This window comes from Leptidea sinapis, chromosome 24, assembly GCF_905404315.1.
Source record: "Leptidea sinapis chromosome 24, ilLepSina1.1, whole genome shotgun sequence".
Taxonomy (NCBI): Eukaryota; Metazoa; Arthropoda; class Insecta; order Lepidoptera; family Pieridae; genus Leptidea; species Leptidea sinapis.
The window spans coordinates 11,152,169-11,173,372 of NC_066288.1; the positions used below are offsets into that span (position 1 = coordinate 11,152,169).

The window sequence follows — 21,204 nt, forward strand, 5'->3', positions numbered from 1 at the left end:
GGGAGGATATCTGCTGTCGCCGTCACGGCAATTTCGAGGGTAGGGACCTGTCTACTCTCTGGCTCCGCGTAGATTTAGAGGACAACGTCCGCATCTATGCGTGTGTATACAGGTCCCATAGTGGTAACGCAGAAACGAATCACCTCAACCTCAGGTCTACGTTCAAGCGGCATTTGCTGACGTGCTTGCACAGATCCCCTCCGCTGAATTCGTAGTCTTGGGTGATTTCAACGGGCGCAATGCCGAATGGCTTGGATCACGTACCACAGACTACGTAGGGCGATCTGTGCCTAATTTTGCATGCATGGCGTATGGTTTGTCCCAATTGGTTGAGTCGCCAACCCGGCTCCCGTGAGCCGGGACATACGGATGTGGATAGCCAAATGCCGTCCTTATTAGATCTTCTGCTGACTACTAGGTCACCGTCGACGGCCCTCTCGGAACGTCCGACCATTGCCTGGTCAGGAGTGTAGTGCCTATCCCACGCCAACGTCGCAGACCACCAGCGACCCGCCGCGTTTGGCACTACAAGTCAGCAGATTGGGAAAGGATGCGTTCCTTTTTTGCATCCTACCCTTGGGGCAAGTTTTGTTTCCCTTCGGATGATCCTAGTGCCTGCGCCGTTGCAGCAGCCGATGTGATACTGCAGGACATGGATATTTTTATACCATGCTCTGTAGTACCGATCGGTGGCAGATCACAGCCCTGGTTCGATGCGTCAGTTAAAGGAGCATCTGACTGCAAAAAACAGGCGTATTGAACTTGGGTTGCGGCGCTGGGCTCAAAAGATCCGAACTGCAAAGTTCTGAAGAGGAAATATAACTGTGCCTCCAGATTTTTGAAGTGGCAAATCGCCTGTGCGAAATCAAATCACGTCGTCAAAATTGGCGAGCAGCTTTCCAGTTACACGACCGGAACACGCAAGTTCTGGTAGTTGTCGAAAGCTGCTCTTGGTAACTTCAACCTGCCGTCCATGCCGCCGTTGCACATGAGGGTTGACACCCTAGCCCATACGGCAAAAGAGAAAGCCGAACTCCTGTGGACTCTTTTTGCCTCCAACTCGACTCTTGACGGCAACGGAAAAACACCGCCGACCATCCCGCGGTGTCAGAGCTCCATGCCTGAAGTACAGTTCAGACAAAAAACTGTTCGGCGAGCTCTGTTTTCGTTGGACGTCAGGAAGTCGAGCGGGCCGGATGGCATTTCTCCAATAGTGCTTAGAACGTGTGCCCTTGAGTTGACGCCGGTGCTAACGTGCTTATTCCGGCACTCTTATTCAAAAGGCGTAGTCCCTGACTCATGGAAGTCAGCCCTTGTCCATCCGATCAAAAAAAAGGAGACAGTTCGGATCCGGCAAACTACAGGCCTATAGCGATTACCTCCCTGCTTTCCAAAATCATGGAGAGCATAATTAACCGCCAGCTCTCGGTATACCTTGAGGGTCACTAGTTGATCAACGACCGGCAGTATGGTCGGCTATTGCGGCGGCTGCTATTGAAAGCAAGGGGGAAGGCCTGGCAGTTGGCCTGGATATAGCGAAGGCCTTTGATCGTCTATGGCACAAGGCGCTCCTCTCAAAACTTCTCATCGTTTGGGCTTCCCAAGAGCTTATGCATGTGGATCTCCAGCTTCCTCACTGGGCGCCGCATACAGGTCGTTGTCGACGGTTATTGCTCGATTCCAAAGCCCGTGAACGCTTGAGTGCCCAAGGCTGTGTGCTATCTCCCACGCCGTTTCTTCTGCATATCAATGATATGTTGGACACCTCCAACATGCAGGTCTCTCTCGGGATATCGTCGACCAGTGCCGGAAGAAACTTTCCACATTCTAGCACTCTACAAAGCGCAGGTCCGGCCACACATAGAGTATTGCTGTCATCTCTGGTCTGGCTCACCCCAGTATCTGCTCGATCCAATTGACCGCGTGCAACGCAGAGCAGCTCGAATTGTTGGGGACCCAGTGCTCTGTGAACGGCTGGATCACTTGGCATTGCATAGAGACGTCGCTTCATTGTGTGTCTTCTACCGCATTTATCACGGGGAGTGTTCCGAAGAGCTGTTTAACCTGATTCCTGCCGCCGAATTTCACCTTCGCACGACACGCCACAAATTAGGATATCATCCCCACCATCTGGATGTGTGGCGGTCCTCCACAGTGCGGTTTTCAAGGAGCTTTTTTCCTCGTACTACTAAGCTGTGGAATGAGCTTCCTTGTGCGGTGTTTCCGGGACGAAACGACATGGGTACCTTCAAAAACCTTGCGTACACCTTCCTTAAAGGCCGGCAACGCTCTTGTGATTCCTCTGGTGTTGCAAGAGAATGTGGGCGGCGATAATCACTTAACACCAGGTGACCCGTACGCTCATTTGTCCTCCTATTCCATAAAAAAAAAACTCATATATCCATATGTCAGCGAGGCAGCATGTTATCGATGGCCCGATAATAGAAACAATAGCCGCAACATGTAGTTATTTAAAAGGCGTCAAATGCTGTTTCCTTTAGAAATGGCGTTTGAGTAAGGTCTGTGTTCAGTTGCGCACGATACTTCTTGTGTCTTGTCATTTGATAGTGATGCTTAGTTTTAGACGTCAAATATGACATTCTATCTGATGGCAGAACTAGTCGACAGGTTAGAGTCATTCGTCTTGAGGGCTTTGGCGGAGTCGCACGTAAAACTCACTGCGTTTTTTATTCGTTTCCATCCGTACCTATTGGGTGCTATTGTTGAGTTTAATGATTAAAACTAAGTATACCTTTGTTGAACAAGTCCACTTAGATCATATTTCGTGTTATATCTTGAAAATAAACTAAAGTATGCAACGCGGTGAAGAGGGCAACGGGATCGTTCAATTTAACGAAAGACCCCGCGCCGACATATAGTGTTTTGCTTATATATTAAAATGATGTCACGTTGAAAAGCCACAAGTCGCCCGGTAGATGTGAAACATCTTATGGCCGTTTTCAATAACCTAGATAGGAGAAGGATAGATATCCTTATTTTAACTTACAGATACATTGCTGTCACCGTTTTTTGACAAGATCTATCCATAGCTATGTCCAATATAGTTATAGTCCAATGCTATCTGTCAATAGGTTTTTGAAATGTAAGTAAGCGTAAAAGGATAGATTTGTCTACCTCTAGTAAGTTAAACTAAGGATAGATAGGTTATTGTAAACGACCGTTAATTGATATTGACATTAAAAATTAATATATATCCATTGAGGTTAATTTCGACCCACAGATCGTTAACTTAAATTATTCCTTTTTTAAATGTATCCATAGATTAAGATTGAGTTGAATGCACGTTGATTTCCCAATAAACAACTAAAAATAAAAATAATAATTGCGATTATACAATAATTAAGGTGTTACAATTCAACATTTATTCGAGCAATTTGACTTATGCAATAATAAGAATAAGTGACAAGAAGAGTAAGGTGTTCATCTGAATGTACTCGTAAGTGAAACACCCTCCATACCATTACAATACAGTGCCGCTCAGGATTCTTGAATGAACATCATGACAAGAAATGTAAGTCTTATTAGGGCAGTAATTTCACTAGCTACGATGCCCTTCAACCCAAAACACAATAATGAAAACTTGTACGTTATGTTAAGCCCTATGTTTGCTAAATATCAACGCGAATTTAAGTTAATTAAGCCTACAAGACGGGCTATTTTAATGAATAGATTACAGTGTATGTATTTCAGTACAAAGAATTCCAATTCAAAACAATTTGTTATTTTAAGCAATTGCATAGCTTCTATCGCGGGCCTTGAGCGTGGAGACCGAATCCAGAAATTTTGTAACGAAAATTACCTAACAAACCCCATACTAGATGTGTATAGATATTTCGCGACGGACACTACAGTTGCCGTGGAACAGCGGTTATCACGATGCTTTTTGTGCAGAAGGTACCAGGTTCGAGCCTGGGGTACGTCTTGATTTTTTTCATTTCTTTATTTTTTTCATCAGGTTTTTTTAATTTTTATTATTATGCCAAGTATTTTATTTAGTTTCACTTGTCCCATTGTCTGTCTGTAATCAAATCTTGCAAATTAAATTTTACTCACTTTCAGTTTGCTTTTTTTTTAAATTATTTTTTTCAAAATTAACCTCAATATTATTACTTTTTTATTTTCATTGTTGTTTTTGAACTATTAATAATATGAAAATGTGTCAGTCGACAGTTGTGGTCCACTCAATGGGAAACGAGTGCCATCTTGTGTTAAAATATAAAACTACGATAAATAAATTTATCAGTTTCTTTTCACTTTTTTGGATCACTTAGTGTATCCAAAAAATAATCCGAGCAACTGGAGTACAGTGAAGAAGGGTCAAAAATACTTGGTACAAATGGTAATAAATTTCCACTTATTTTGGCTGGCTATTTCAACATCAACTGACAACTTTTCTTTCGAAAATATTGAATTTGAAAATGAATGAATGATCCACAAGAATCCAGAATAAAATATGGGACCACCATTGACGCGGTATTTTACAGATATTTAGAAGATATCAAGTCTGAAACTTATGTTTCTTATTTCAGTTACCATAAACCTATAGTTTCAATGATAAATATTCCTGAATAATCTACATGTATTGTAAGATAATAAAAATATTTTGAACAATATTAACTTCTCATTTATTTAATAAAAGAAATAAAATTGTTTTCTTATCGGTCACCACGCTCAAAAAGTGTAACTTCAATTAATATCAAAGAAAAAAAAAGGGAAAGAATACTGCATGAAAAAAATAAATCAATAAATTATAATTGCATAAGTTGATAAAAAATGCTATGCAATAGCTTTACCGGTCCCCGAGTGACACACGTCTTTTTTTATTAACTTACCCTCACCTATGTGATTAATTACACAAATTAAATTTGAAAACAAAATTTATGAACGATGCGGGACTAGAACCCGCGACCGCGTTCGAGTGACATTTCGTTGATAACTCTTGTATGTGTGGTTCATTCAAATTTAAATTTATGTATGTTATCGTTACCCTTTCCTTACAAACTTACCTAACAACTCTTTTACATTTCGTAATACATTACGCCCCACAATTTAGACTTACTAACTCAACTTAGCCGAGTAGAAGGCATAATAAGTTTATGCTTGTTCCTGGTGTTAACATTATGGATATGCTTATGTACATATTTTTTATGACAATAAGGGACGTTCAGCTGATGGTAAATGATACGCCCTGCCCCTATTAGTGCAGTGCCGCTTAGGATTCTTGAGAGACCGAAAAATTCTTAACGACACTACAATTGCGCACGTAATTTTGAGACATAAAATGTTACGTCTCAATTGCCCAGTGATTTTACTAGTTACGGCGCTCTTCAGGCCGAAACACAATAATGTTTACACATTACTGCTTCACGGCAGAAATAGGCGTTGTCGTGGTACCCATAATCTAGCCGGCATCCTGTGCAAAGCAGTCTCCCATATACATGACATTATCAAGAATATTGTGAGAGGCAACAGTTAATATGCTTATTTCTTTAAAATAATTTTGCTATTAATGATTCTTTAGGACCTAGGTTATAAATAGCGCGAATAGCCCTCCTCTGCAGAACAGTGGCGGTATTAATATCGGCAGCATTGCCCCATACGTTTAGCCGGAAAGAATTGGAGGCTTTCCCCCAGTATCCTTCGTGAAATGTACTTATTGGTAGCTAGGCCCATTATCACATACGGTTGTGTGGTGTGGGCAAATAAGACATCTAACGTAGCTGTGAAACTATGCCTTATAAAACTACAAAGGCTAGCATGCGTCTGCGTCACAGGCTCTATGAATCCTGCCCAAATGCAGCCATGGAGGTGATATTAGATTTTCCACCTCTGCATATAGCAGTAACAATGGCTGCCAGAATGGCAATAATCAGAAAAAAAATAGCTGCATAAAACGGGCATAAATGCAAACCAGCGCGACCTAACGCTACTGGCAAAGTGCTTGAACATCTGGTTTATGGCACATGACAGATTTCCCCCAGAACTTTTCCAGAGCGGAAATTCAAGCTCATTATTAGCAACAAGGAAGACTATGGGCACCTAGCCAGAATGTGTCTCAGTGAATCAAACCTATGTAGATTTTGCTACGAAGCCTCTGAAGAGCCCATTCTTATGTGGGATGTCTTAAAACACCTTCGCTCAAAGCAGATGACGTGCCCAGCCTGGACCCTCTGAGGATCCTACGCTTCTAAAAGTAATAGGTCTCGAGAATACAATTTAAATTACGGAACACTTTTCCTAGTCAGTAGCCTCGATTTTTCCACAGCTCATTTGTTTTTTTAGACAGAGGAAGTCGAGGGTAGGCGTGCTAGCGCAAGCACGGGGCACGATAGATTCTAGGATTTGAGTGCATCCAAATCCCCTACTTTTAATAATAATAATATTTGCCCCATAGCAATACACTAGATTATAGTGTTTGTATTTCAGTACAACAAATCAGTTATAATTAACTCAACTGACCCGTGGCATACTGAAACAGATACGAGTTTCACACGCTTGTCATCATGAACCGCGTAATTAAACCGACCATGTGTGAAAGCGATTATTTTGCAGATAATTTGCATTGAAAGCGTGATTGTTTGGGTTTGTTAGAGCGATTGGTGTAACCGTTTTGATGTTTCTTATAACGTTTTTTGAACAAACGTATAGTGAAATCATGACTCGTTGCTTGTAGCATGAGTTTTTGAGTGGGTATGTAGGATACTTACATTATGTATATCAGTAAAAATCTATAATTAGGTCTCAGTTATTATGTTGGTTTTTAGCCGACTTTGAAAAGGACGAGGTGGCTGAATTTGATTGGTATTTTGTTATTTTTATTTTTTTAGTTATTTTACAATCAAATGTTATTAATTTAAAGTTCTTAAATCTTGTGTTAGTTTTATTTAAATTGACCAAATTAATTATTTTTTCTTATATAATTTTGGTTATGGACCCCATTTTCGGTATGGGCCTCCCTCAACTTTTTCCACTTTTCCCTACCCCTGATCGATCTAGTTTCTCCCCATCGCCTGCACGATGTCATCTTCCCATCGCTGGTTTGGTCTACCAGTGCTTCTTCTACCTAGTGGTCCTTTGTAGGTACTGCTACAAGTTTATGCGTAGTCATCATGTAACTCCATACTCCGAGTATCAGTAACTAGTAAGAGGTGATTTTCATATCATCTTAAATATTCGGTGTCTGCATTTTTATATAAATTATCTAAGGCCAATGTAGCCAATGAGTCTTAAGGTAATTTTTATAGTTAACTTACATTTTAATTTTTTACTTAATTTTAGTAAATTGACAGTTTTGAGTATTTTTTGCATCACTTTGCATAATATATTCCTGCATTATTTGTTCTATAAAAACGTAGATGGAAGAGATGGACGGAATAGGGTTGCAGCAGCAATGACAGTAAAACCATTTGTCACGCTCTGACTTACTTCACAATCTCCTACAATTAGGGTGATTTCTGAAGCGTTGCTGGCCTTTAACAAAAGTAAATGCGCTTTTTTTACCACTGTTGTATAGTGCTGGTAACACCGCGCTAGGAAGCTCATTCCACAGCTTGGTTGTACGTGGAAGAAAGTTCCTTGAAAACCGAACTGTGGAGGAATGCCACATATTCAGATAGTGGGGATGACTAATTTAATAAATAATAATTTGTGGCATATCGTGCTAAGGTGGAATAATTAATACAATGGAATTTGTACGTAAGTCATGAAACTCCTCCAAAAATGGATTCTTCATAATTTACTGAGCTATTTAATAAACCAGCTCCTATTGGCGAACAGAAGTGATGGATCCTTATCCGATTGAAACCCATTACTTTCCTACAAACTTTATCTACTCATCTCTTAAGAAGTTCTAATTTGAAGAGTCATCAAAATGATCATCATATAAGCCGAAAGACGTCCACTACAGGACAAAAGCCTCCCCCAGAATTCTCCACGATGATCAGTCCTGTCGATTGCACGACCCTCATTCAACGTATTTCCGCGATCTTGACTAGATCATCGGTCAATCTTGTGCTACCAACACCGCGTCTTCCGGTACGTGTCGCCATTTGAGGACTTTACTGCCCCAACGGACATCTGTCCGAACAATGTGCCCTGCCCACTGCCGCTTCAGTTCATTTGAACAAAATTGCTCATCAATTACGAAGACAAGCAAAATGGGGATTATGTTTTTACTTAATCAATCTCTTAACTTTAAATGTCGGAAAACAATTAACTGGAGTTTCAGCTTGTTTGTGCTGATTTATAATTAATTGGGTTAAGAATGTAGAAGTGTACATAATTTATTTTTTTACTTAAATACAAACCTACTTTATTATCTAGTAATTTAACTAATTCTGGAGATTTGTCATTTGGAAATATTGGACTGAAGCTATGAGTTTGCTTAGCATTTCTAGTAAAGGAAAGGCAACGAAGTGTTGGGATACATAAAAAAAATATAAATGGATTCCTCGAGCTTGGACTGGGTTAGACAGGGACTTTGCCATCATACCTATTGAAAACGATATAAATACTGTTTAATGTGTACCTAAATGAGTGAATACACTCTTATTGCCACACTAGAACACCACTAAAAGCAGTTACTTATAATAATATCCATAATATTTTGAAGCATTGCAACAAAACTCTAACATATCATTCTCGCAAATAATTAACAATGACTGACTTCCCTAATGATTTCTAAACATTGATTGTACATTTATGTAATGTTAAGGTAAAATATTTTACAGCTACAAATACAACACAAACAACATACAAATGTAGAGTCTGGCTAATAAAAGTTGTCGCTGGGAAACGGCGACAATTTATAAAATCTTCTGCTGGGAATACTGGCTATACACTGAATAAACAAAGTTGATACTGTTCATTTTGGGAGCATCCAAAAACACCGCAATATTTCATTCCGATTTTTATTAATATTTTTCCGAATTATCATTAAGTCAGACGTTTTATTATTCGTTCCACTGAAACACGGTATTTTGAGAAAAGTAGTTATTAACTTTAGGAATTACACACCTCGGTATAAAAGTAATATTTTGCAAACTAAATCTAAATTAACATTACACAGTTCCGGTTCCTACCCAATGCTAGTTAAAATTTATAATAAGTTACCAGAACACTTATATAACAAAATTTATAAGCACCTTGAAAAAGTTTCTTTTGGATAAAAGTTATAAACTATTAATTAATATTTAGAGGAAAAAAATATTTGAATGTCTGCTCCACTGTTGTTCATTGCCTTACGAGGTGCATGTGATAATTAATTATTACTACAATTTTGTTTTGTAACTAAGTCGCATGTAACGCAATTTATAAAATAAATAGAATTTTGAACTTTCGTAATTATAACAATAAATAATGAATAAGAAATTTTTAACCATTCAGAATTATGAAAATTAGTATTTTGAAATTCGTATTACTGACTGACGGAAATTTTCGTCTTTATGTAGTGTACCCATTTTTATCTACTCTATTACATCTGAAATCAAAATTGAAACAATTTTTTTAAAATTGCAAGCTACTGCATATCTATAGATGTTAGTTTTGCTGTGTTCATAATGTAAGTTATGAAAAAAGGAAGGCATTCCGACAATTCAAATAAGTACGTGAAATAGATTTAATATGAATCAAAATTAACAAAACAGTTTTATGGTAAACATATAATAATATGCACGTACTATTATAAAGTATCAAAACATAATGGTCATACTAAACACTCGCGATAATGCATATCAAGTTGTCGTTAAGGTTGCAGTATGTACCAGGTTAAAAGCTTAAAAATTCCAGTGCCAACTTTCGTTAGCCAGAGTAATTATTTTGTTATAAGTTGAACATAAGCTATTTAATTGAAAACTAATCGCATTAGTTCACGGCCAACGGGGTAGTTGTATTAAGTTTACTTTGTCTGTTCATATGTTTGAAAGGATGTGCTAAATTATATCATTTTTGAATATATCATATATCGATATAGCATAGGATATAAGCAAAAGCTTATTAAAAAATGCTTAGTCAAAATTTTGGGGCAAATATCCGATTATTCCTATCCAAGCTCCCAAGGGAGCAATTAGCCAAATGAAATACTTACATAGCCCAAAACGAAACGAATCGAAATTGCATTAGACCATTGATAGCGTGTTTTAACGTACATAGTGCCCCATCTAGTAGAGGACATCGAAACTAAGTGAACTATTATACATTTTTAATAAATTACTAGCTGACCCAGCAAACGTTGTATTGCCGATATTAAAATCTCGATACAAAAGTAACTGTTGATCGTAGATGGGTGAAAATTTGAAGTTGTATGTATTTTTTTAATGCAGACTCATAATCAAACAAATTAAAAAAAAAAAATGTCAAAAAAAAAATAAGAAAAAAATTTGGCGTGGACCACCCTTAACATTTAGGGGAATGAAAAATAGATTTCCGATTCTCAGACCTACCCAATATGCATTCAAAATTCCATGAGAATCGGTCAAGCCGTTTCGAAGCAGTTTAACTACAAACACCGCGACATGAGAATTTTATATTTTAGATTATTATTTTTAGAAGGTTACACACAAAAGTATTTTTATGCACACCATATTATGAATAGAATGAATAGAGGTATTCTTCTAGATTCATGTGAATTTGGAACTAAAATATTGTACGCATAGGCAACCGGTGTGAACTGGTTAGGGTGAAAGGTTTTATTCATACCATATCAGTAATAATGTATTTGCGGGAACGTAATATAATATCGCTTGAATGAAAAGACCAACATTTGATATAGGACTGATGTTTTACCCTCATCATGAATCTTTGACCCTTATTAGTGCCTACGTTGAACATTTATCAATAACTTTGTATGTAGAGAATTACATGAAATGAAATGTACCTTTATTACACACCACAAAATCATATATAAATAAGAGATTTCTACCATTAATACCTTCTATTGCAAATAACATTTATTACTTTTACAGTGTGTTAGTTTAATACATAAATATAAAACAATTTAAAATATAGAAAGCTTATTCGAAGTGGTCTACATTGGCTGCAATACAGTCTTTTAAACGTTGAGGCCGGTTATCAATAGAAACATCCACTTTTTCCATCGAAAATTCTGCACTGCGAATCGTTTGTTGTAGGGACTGACCAAAATGACCTGACCTGTCTCTAAAATTGACCATAAATTATAATTTACTGGATTAAGATCGGGACTAGACGACGGCTAGTCTTCAGCTCTGATGAAGTTCAACCTGTCAACTTCTTATCTTTATGACCCGGTGCCGAGTCTTGTTGGAGGTCCATTCTTGGTTATTGAACATGCTGTTGTTAAATGGCTTCACTACCTTCTCAAGAATGGTATCTTGATACACTAGTGCCGATGTTTTGATACCTTTTTCATTAAAGTATTGCAGTCACTACCTCACTACCACACCAAACCATCATTGAAGTCGTATAGTGCCCACATTGCACTCTGTCGACTGATTGGGAAGATTCCTTAGAGCTTTGAGCATAAATACGGTCATTTTGCTCTTAAAATTTGTAAAAGATTTCTTATCCGTAAACAATTTTTTTCTGTGACCTCCCTTTGCGTACCGCTTCAGTAGTTGTTTCGATTTTACCACCCTATTCTTTTTTAAATTATCAGTTAAGAAATTATCAATATGTTTCTTATAGGCTGCAAGTCAAGTGATCTTTTAAAATGCGCGACATGGTTCTAGGTGCTATCTTTATTTCCCGAGAAAAAACTTTTGGACAGGATTTCTTCAAATTCTTTCCATTATTGCTTTGACCACATTTATCGTACGAACACTACGGGACGGCCAGATCTTACTTACTCCGGTACACAAACATTTTACTAATAGGTACCAAGCGTATGGAGAGTTTTAAAAATTGCTTTTGGTTCCATACCTACTTTGTGTAATACAATCACAGCGATTCGGTTCTCTTTATCATCCCCCTCCATTTTAACATCACAAAATATTGTACAATGTATTGGCGCCAAAATGAGAAATTTCAATGAACAATCATAAAAGAATGACAGATTCCAAATTCAAATGTAATATTTTGTTTATTTTTTATCGTAACAGTATTTATAGTCAGACTAAGTATATTATTTAAACACGATTCATATAATGAATGCAGCAACTTACAAACTAATATATAATATAATAGTTATTTATGACTGTATGACTTAATACAGAGAGTGAATGTACTCTAAATTTTTATTTTTAATCTGTGCCCTTTAATATCAAATTATTATTAAAATGCAAGTAGTATATTTCAATTCGTCGTTTGACTCGATACTATTTTTTTTCTAATAATAAAATAAGTGAAAGAATAACTTACTAATAATTTATGCCATTAGAAAGGAGGTTACATGTTTAGCGTATATATAAACAAAGAAAATGAAAAATTTAATACATTTTACCGCTGGCACGTTCATTATTATTTTTCAACCATTAGAATGTAGATTTCTGTGAAATACTTAATTATTACTGCTTTTGTTACACGAAATATGCTGAAAAAAAGTTTGAGACCTTATAAAACTCACGTCATTGGGTCTTTTACATTTAGGGGAAAGACGAGCAAATTGCTCGTAACTTGCAAGGCGTTTGACGGGTTACAAATTTGACAGTTATTTTAATGTGTTTGTATCAATTATTACATTTGGACTTGAAGCGTTATGGGAGAGTGTATGTAGGAGCGATCATGTGTATAGGCTATTAATCCTAATAGCCTATACACATGATCGCATTTGGTACGACCGAACGTTATATCGCATTGTCCATCGAACAAAATTATTATTATTAAAGCAGGGCGAAAAATTATAGTAGGGGAATATTTTTTTTTTTTAATATACGAAATAACACACCACGGTTTTTCTCAGTAAATATGAGCGTTCAGTTCACTGTCGTTTAGTTAATATTAAAAAAAAAACAAAGATTTGACTGTGTATTTTGTTTGTATACTTTATTATAGTATTTTATAGTATTTTTTTTTCCTCACTTAAGAATATTGTGGAAAATGAGATTATGAAGCGTATACTTTTGGATGTTCCAAAGTTTTTGATATTGTGTTTGTAATGAAGTACAGTTTCTTTTTATGGAAAAAGGAGGACAATCGAGCGTACGGGTCACCTGGTGTTAAGTGATCACTGCCGCTCAGATTCTCTTGCAACACCAGAGGAATCACAGGAGCGTTGCCTGCCTTTAAGGAAGGTGTACGCGCTTTTTTTGAAGGTACCCATGTCGTATAGTCTTAGAAACACCGCACAAGGAAGTTCGTTCCACAGCATTAGTTCGTACTACAGTACGTGGAAGAAAGCTTTTTGAAAACCGCACTGTGGAGGACCGCCACAGATGGTGGGGATGAAATCCTAACAGTTTAAGTGTATGATTTGCACTCCACCAAATGCTTGCGAAATGGCATCAACAACGAGCCGTTTTAGTTAATTAAGCCTACAAGATAGTGTTCTGAATATCATGAATACATTACAGTGTATTGGAGTACAATGAAATCAGTAACAATTAGCTCAGTTCAACAACAAGATATGAGACACTCGCTTCTCATCATCAACTGCGTTATTAAACCCACCCAGAGGCAAGCGATTATTTTGCGGTACATTTGCATCGGAACCAAACCAAAATTGGTTTGTTATTTGGGACCAACTACAAATTATATTAGTATTCTCGTTCTGATGTTCTAAAGTTTATTGGGAGCTTGGACTTATGTTTGATCTATTTTCTAGGTCTTCTTTAACCTTTTTTCCAATGCTCAATGATAATCTCTTCCATTTCCTTTCTACATAATATTATATTAAGCTTCATTTATCGGCGTCGAATAAAGGTGCAAACAAATATATGATGAATGTTTGTTTCTGAGTCGTGGATGTTTATATGTATTTATGTGTGTTTAATAAAGTATATCGTATTAAATATATTGTTGTCTTGCAACCCATATGCATGCCTAGTTCGTGGCAAGATAATTTGTGTAAAAGTGTGTCAATATTATTATTATATATATGTGTAAGGTTTCTATTATCTTATTTTATTTTTAAATTGTAAAAATTATCCATTTATAACGTTGTCAGTTTTGTAATTTTGAATCTAAACGTCATGACTGGTACCACTGTAAAATAAATGTAGGGGAGACTTGGTAGAGCTTGAGCGGTAGCCATCTTAATTCTCAACAAAAATCGTCACCTTTTTGCTCTTAATAGTGATTTTCATTATTATAACACTAGAAATAAGGGCTTGCTTGTAACTAATTCTAGTAGGCTTCATAAGATACATAATAGCTTTAAGGGTAAATGTATACTTTTATAATAAAGTCCCAGCCACTGTTCAGGCATAATCTATAAATAAATTTAAATGTTTTATAAAAAAAATGCCTCTGCCGTAAATCCTATTACTCCACAGCTGAATATCTATGTGATCGGGCAGCCTGGGACTAGATTATGAATATTTTATAGCAATAGCAATGTAATTACAATATTGTATATTTTTATTAAAAAGAGCGCAAAAAAAGAATGCTGGGAGAGTTTCTTGCGCCGCTTCTTCGCTTTGAGAGCGCCATTTGTTTCCGAAGCGGTAGTAGTATCTAGTATATTAGAAATTACATCAAAAAGAATTCTAAGGGAATCAATTTTGAGAAAATAAATGCCTTTTATGCCTTTTAACGCATTATTGGTTAGACGGCCAAAGTGTGCGGACGTGTCTCGAATAATAAAGGATAGCGGGTGATAATAATAAGAATAACCTAACGGGTGTTTAATTTAAAGTGCTTATTGATTACGCTACACATTATGTCAGGCACAAGGGTTATGATTTTTAGTTTAGTCAGTATGACTACTTTTTGACTAAATCAGAATATTAGATACTAAATAGAGTAAGAAAGTGACAACTTGGTATCCCAGGGAAGGGCAAAGGAAAAGAGGCAGACCCCAGAAAAAATGGGATGATGATATTAGAGAAATCGTAGGAGTTATGTGGAACATAGTGGCTTAAGAAAAACAAGTAAGGAAATGGTTGGAGGAGGTTGCCGATTGCAAAACATATCTATAAAAAATAAATGAGATGCTACTACAATAACTTATTTTATTTTTTAATTATGGTTGTTTTAGAGTATTGTTAGTAAGCTAAGTTAATTTGAACATCATAAATAAAAAAATATGTTTTATGTCTTGAAAATACATTTGAACTGAAATGACTGGCTGCATATGAAATTCCCAACGTAATGAAGAGATTTTTTGAGACAAATAACTTATAAATACGATTATTACTAAGCCATTTATAATGAAGACTTTACATTATTCATTAGTCGTCACGCCAGCATTAATTAAGTTTGGGCATTTGCCGCTCTTAATATACCACCTATTTTAGAGCCAAATGTTATAACCTGCCGCGATGGCAAGCGTCCTGATAGAATGACCCTAGTGGCTTAGGCACGGGGAAGGGCACTGGTGTGGGACATGACTTGTATCGAAACTCTGGCTCCTTCTCATGTCCAAGCTACTTAAGCTGGTGCCGGGGCGAAAATATGACGGTCTTGGTAACTCTACATCTTTCTGCCGTTTGATGACGACACTTGGACCGTGGGGCCCAGAGGCGCGGAGAATATCAAAGTACGCGTCTCAATAGGGCTACTAGAAACCCAAGCGCTGGCAGCTATTTCAGTCAACGGATCAGCCTATCCATCCAACGCGGAAATGCTGCCAATATTCTTAGTAGGAACCCTTAATAGTAGTGATATTTTTCAATAATATATTAGTTTTAAACACATCTCTCTCAATATTATTAATCCAATGAGCCGCAGGAAATATATTTAAACTTGCTGTATTTCCTAACCTTCAAAGTCCGCTGTGAAACACTTTAATAACTATCCATTCAAGTAAAAATTACTGACTTTCATCGGATTAAAATCCAAGTTATAAACTTATGAAGAGTTCATTTAATTTGCGCTTCTCAATCTGTTTTCATGTCAGTTATGATTATAATTAATAATTTATAAGTTTCTTGCTGAAAGATACTGTTATTTTTTAAGCTAGTTTTTTTCACTTATTTCGTTTTGCTCTTTCTAAAAGGCATAAAAGGCATATATTTTCTCAAAATTGATTCCTTTAGAATTCTTTTTGATGTCATTTCTAATAACTACTAGATACTACTACCGCTTCGGAAACAAATGGCGCCCTTAGAGAGGAGAAGCGGCGCAAGAAACTCTCCCAGCATTCTTTTTTTGCGCTCTTTGTGGCTGGTACTTTATTATAGAAGTATCAATTCTAATGTATATGTTGGATATTTTTTGTTCTATGTAATGTAAGTTTATGTATGTTATAACGGGGAAATCACAAGAGCCTTGAATTTTTATCTGTGTACTTGTTTATTCGGCTTATATTACAAAATGCTAAACCGATTTTGATGTATTTCACTGGCAGATAGCTCATACTATAAGGAGTTGGTTTATAAAAATGCTTTTCTTTTTGAAATTTATCTAGTGTTATGCTATGGGCACACTAGTAGACCAATAACCAAAGTGTAGCTACGATTTATCGCGGTACTGTGGCAATGTCAATCAATATGTCAAATAAAAAGAAAATGTATTTATTTTTATGCATATGCAAATATTTTTATTCAAAATAGGATTCAAAATCACTTATTGAACGTCAACAACTACCGCCCATTCAAAATAGACTGCCTCAGACCTGAGTTGAACAGGCGCAAGAAACTCAGCGGGCTTTTTTTTTATAAAAATATGGATTACAATGTAATATCGTACAAAAAACATTTATAATTAAAGAACCTGAGGGCGTTCGCTTCATTCCCAGTCTGTGGCATCATTAAGAAAATCGTTTATGCTATAGTAACCTTTCCCACACAAACTTTTATACATAATATATTGACATTTATGTAATCTTAGTACATTGGTTGTAGTTCAGTAGACACATGAGTTACAAGAGACTTGGTAGCTGAAGTATGATACAAATGTTCTAGTTGACCAACTGACGTCAAGGTTTCGTAGTGTGTCGTTTTACGCGCGCATCGTAAATATTCACTCTGATAAATCGTCCCTATCGTTTCAAATATGTATAACTTCAAAAATATCGATAATTGATCGGTGTTGATATAATAATAAAATATTTTATGATAAGCTTTAACCGACCGCAAAATACTGAGCGAGATAATATGAATTCATTCGCTTATTTCACACCACGAAAAACAATATGTATTGCTTAATTAAACCGGAGTCGGGTGAAAATGATCATTATGCGAATAATTTGCGTTTAAAGCGCGGTTATTTGGGGTTATTGGATCGTGTGATATTCAAGGAGTGATGCACTTACTTCTTACTTGGTTTTTTTTATGGAAGAGCAGGACAAATGAGCGTACGGGTCACCTAGTGTTAAGTGATCACTGCCGCCAACTTTCTCTTGCAGCACCAGAGAAATGAGGAGAGTTGCTGGCCTTTTTTAAATATATACGAATTTTTTTTAAGATACCCATTTCGAATCGTCCTAATATAAAATAATAGATATAAAGTGCACAAAAAAGTAAAAAAATAATAATATATAAGAATATTTTTTATAAAATCTAATCAATCTAATTGTAGTTGCAATTGTTGTTATTTTTGGAATCAATTAACCAATTGAAGGTCCACAAGGGATGCACCAACTTTCAAATAAAAAAAAAGAATCATCGAAATCGGTTCCATTTTATTTTAAAAATTTAATTGAAATGTCACTACTGCGACCTACGGGTATCAGCTAGTAAACAATAAAAAGCAATTTAAAAATATATCGCTTGACTGTAGCAGGGTTCGACGTAAGCATATTTCAGGGAAATTCAAATGTTTTACTTAAATTATTTTGTTTACTTTATTCCTCGAAATTCAAATTATCTCTGTTGATTCCAGGCCGTTTTAAACAACGAACATTCCAAGTAATAACAAGTACATTTAATTAACTTGGGGTGATATTGTTCTACTTCACGTAATTCCGTATTATTCTGCTTGAATATTAATATTTTCCGTTTTCTCTTTGACACATTAAATTATGAATTAAAAGTTTTTTTTGTTGACGGTAATAACTAGTTACTATGGAACCTTTGGTGTGATTATTAATTATAAGAAATGCTTAGCTCATTTATACGTCATATAGACTGTGACAGCTATGAAAACGTCGAAAAAAATTGAGGTTGATAGTTAGCCTCTCTTTTGGGCAATGCTGCGGGCGTACTTACACAAAGTGACATACAAAACGTGAGTGTTATACGTAGCTTGTCACGCACACTAAAGTAATAAACCGGGCCTGTTTTCATCGATTGTCTAGCAGCAAGAGGCTCCCATCTATAAAAGGCATTTATTTTTTCAAAATTGATTCCTTTAGAATTCTTTTTGATGTCATTTCTAATATACTAGACACTACTACCGCTTCGGAAACAAATGGCGCTCTGAGAGAGAAGAAGCGGCGGAAGAAACTCTCCCAGCTTCTTTTTTGCGCTCTTTTTAATGAAACATACAAAATTGTACTGTCATTGCTATTGCTTTTAAAATAATCATAATCTAGTACCAGGCTGCCCGATCACTTGCATAATCATTTATGGAGTAGTTGGATTTACAAGAGATCCATTTTTTAATTTAAAATAATTTATTAAATATCCGAGACCTACACGAATAAAGTAATTTTAAATTTGAATTTAATAAAACATGTAAATTATGCCTGAACAGTGGCTAGGACGCTATTATAAATTTACCCTTAAAGCTATTATGTATCTTATGAAGCCTACTAGAATTAGTTACAAGGAATCCCTTATTTCTAGTGTTATAATAATGAAAATCACAATTTAGAGCAAATAATTTTGTGAACGTACGTATGTACAAAGTTTTTATTAATGTACTGACAATGAACCCTCATAATATTTATTTCTTTAAATTTTTCTTTAAGTGACTGTCTATAACTAAGCTGATATATAGCACGAACAGCTCTAATTTGCAGTGCAAACACCTATATCAATGACAGCAGCATGACCCCACAGCAAAATACCGTACGTCATGATGCTGTGAAAATACACTAATCTGGCGGTAGCAACATTCGTGTACTCTCTAAGTTTTCTAACGGCGTGTGCGCTGAGTCTATCTGTAAGTTGGGCACTATGTGGACCCTACTGAAGCTTTTTATCAACGTGATGCCCTAGAGGAACGTAGTGTCCACAAGTTACAATCTCTGGTCATTTATGAGTACGTTGGTTTGAACCTCCGCTGTGTTTGGTGTAATGAACCGTAAACACTTTGTTTTTTTAATGCTTACGTGCAAATTATTCGTCTCCAACTAACGTGCTATCTTTTAAATTCATATGTACGTTTTACCAACGCTTTATAAGGTTGGCAACGATCTTGAATCCTCCGGTATTACCACCCAGTATGGGCTGTGGTGATTAAATACCACCAGGTGACCCGTACGCTCGTTTGTCCACCTCGTTCATAAAAACACCATTGCAGAGAGAGTTGAAGAAAGTAAACAGAATTTTATAACGAGGCGGTACTCGAACGGTTAGCTCAGTTGGTTAGAGCACCGGCACGGAACGCCGGAGGTCGTGGGTTCGAATCCCACATCGTTCATAAAATTTTGTTCTTCAAATTTTATTTGTGCACCATTGAAGAGTTAATGATTAATATTCATTACACTCTATGTAAAAAAATAATACTAAAAAATAATACACTCTATATAAAATATGTGATCGAGTATTATTAAAATTAAATCCACAAGCAAAAGTCCATTTTACTTATACCGTATGCTCTTAAAACAAAAATTAAATTTTTCTCGTCGGAGTAGACAGACAATAGAACACCACTCGCTTCTATCCCTACAAACCTCACGCACTTCCTCTACATTCATTACTCTTTTCATACATGCTCACCGGTTCCGAGTGCTTCGGACCTTTCCTTTTTTCAAAACGTCCCCAATTTGGTCGACGAATATCCTACGAGGTCTCCCGTGATCGACTTGCCCACACACTTGCCTTATACATTTGATGTGTCATTCTTTGTGAATGGTACATAGGCAAATAAGTGAATTTGCTAGAAACTGTCATAACCATAATGTTAATACTAGGAACAGACATAAACTTATAATGCCTACTACCCGGCTAAGTCAAGTAATTAAGTGTTTTGTTGGGTAATGTATATGCTTTTACAACAAGATGACAGAAAATATTAAAAATAAAAGTATTACGATATTCAAAATAATTGTTAAAAACGTTAATGTGGTAAGGGTTACTATAATATAATTGAGTTTCTTAATGATAACACAGATTGGGAATTAAATTTGCATTAACAAATGAGGATTTCATACCTCAAAACTTTGTATTCCTCCCACGGGTTATTTATAACGTTAAATATGAAACAAAACATTATATTTATACCCTAGAGAAACAGCATCGCTTGATAAAAACATTAGAAGTTTCTTTTATAACTACCAGAACAGTTTGCGAGGAATGTATCTGTGCTTATATGTATACTTTTGTTTATGTAGTACTTTTGGGGCATTAGTTTGAACTTTGAGACTTTTAACATCAACAACTACATGGGGCACACTAAAAGTTTTGCACTTCTAGCTAATCGGAATTATTTCAATTTCGAATGTTAAATTTTTTGAAACGTTGGGAAGACGGAAACCTTCTAAGTAATAAAAAAAAAACAAAATCATTTGTCAATTGTTTTTTTATCACACATCAGAGTTCTACGTACGCAACGAAAATGGAATTAAGTCGAAAAGATTTTAGAGCGATGATTTTTTATGATTTTAAAAGTTCTCTCTCTCCGCAAGGCTGTGCCGCTCGTCTTAAAAATGATTTTGTTCCATCTGTACAATTCCACTTCATTAATTTATTATTATTAATTATTAAAAGAGTATTAATGCCGAGTGGTTTTCTACCATTTGTTTACCCAGGTTGAGAAAAAAGTTCTCTAAAGACGACCAAAAAGCCGCGTTCTCCTACATCATGCCAACGCTTCTTCAAACACGGCCAACAAAACTAAGTTATTTTTAGCTTCCGAAAAAGTACAACTCGTCACCCATCCTGCACATAGCACAGACCTGTGCTAGGTCTGGGCTATGTGCCTGTGATTTCTGTATATTCCCCAAAATCAAAGATATTATGAGAGGTTTCACTTTTACCAATTCCGAAGAGTCAGTGATGACGT

The 21,204-nt window shown here is 36.2% G+C and overlaps 2 protein-coding genes and 1 non-coding gene across 3 annotated transcripts in view; all 3 read left to right on the forward strand.

The window, feature by feature from the left end:
* Positions 1–21,204, forward strand: part of LOC126971845 (uncharacterized) — a 133,855-nt gene that overhangs the window by 73,168 nt on the left and 39,483 nt on the right. The gene's annotated exons all lie outside the window — the stretch shown is intronic.
* LOC126971902 (GTPase-activating Rap/Ran-GAP domain-like protein 3) overlaps positions 1–21,204 on the forward strand; it is a 327,877-nt gene that overhangs the window by 22,370 nt on the left and 284,303 nt on the right. The gene's annotated exons all lie outside the window — the stretch shown is intronic.
* On the forward strand, positions 19,547–19,620 carry Trnas-gga (transfer RNA serine (anticodon GGA)). Its single transcript has one exon. It is a non-coding gene; the product is annotated as a tRNA-Ser (tRNA).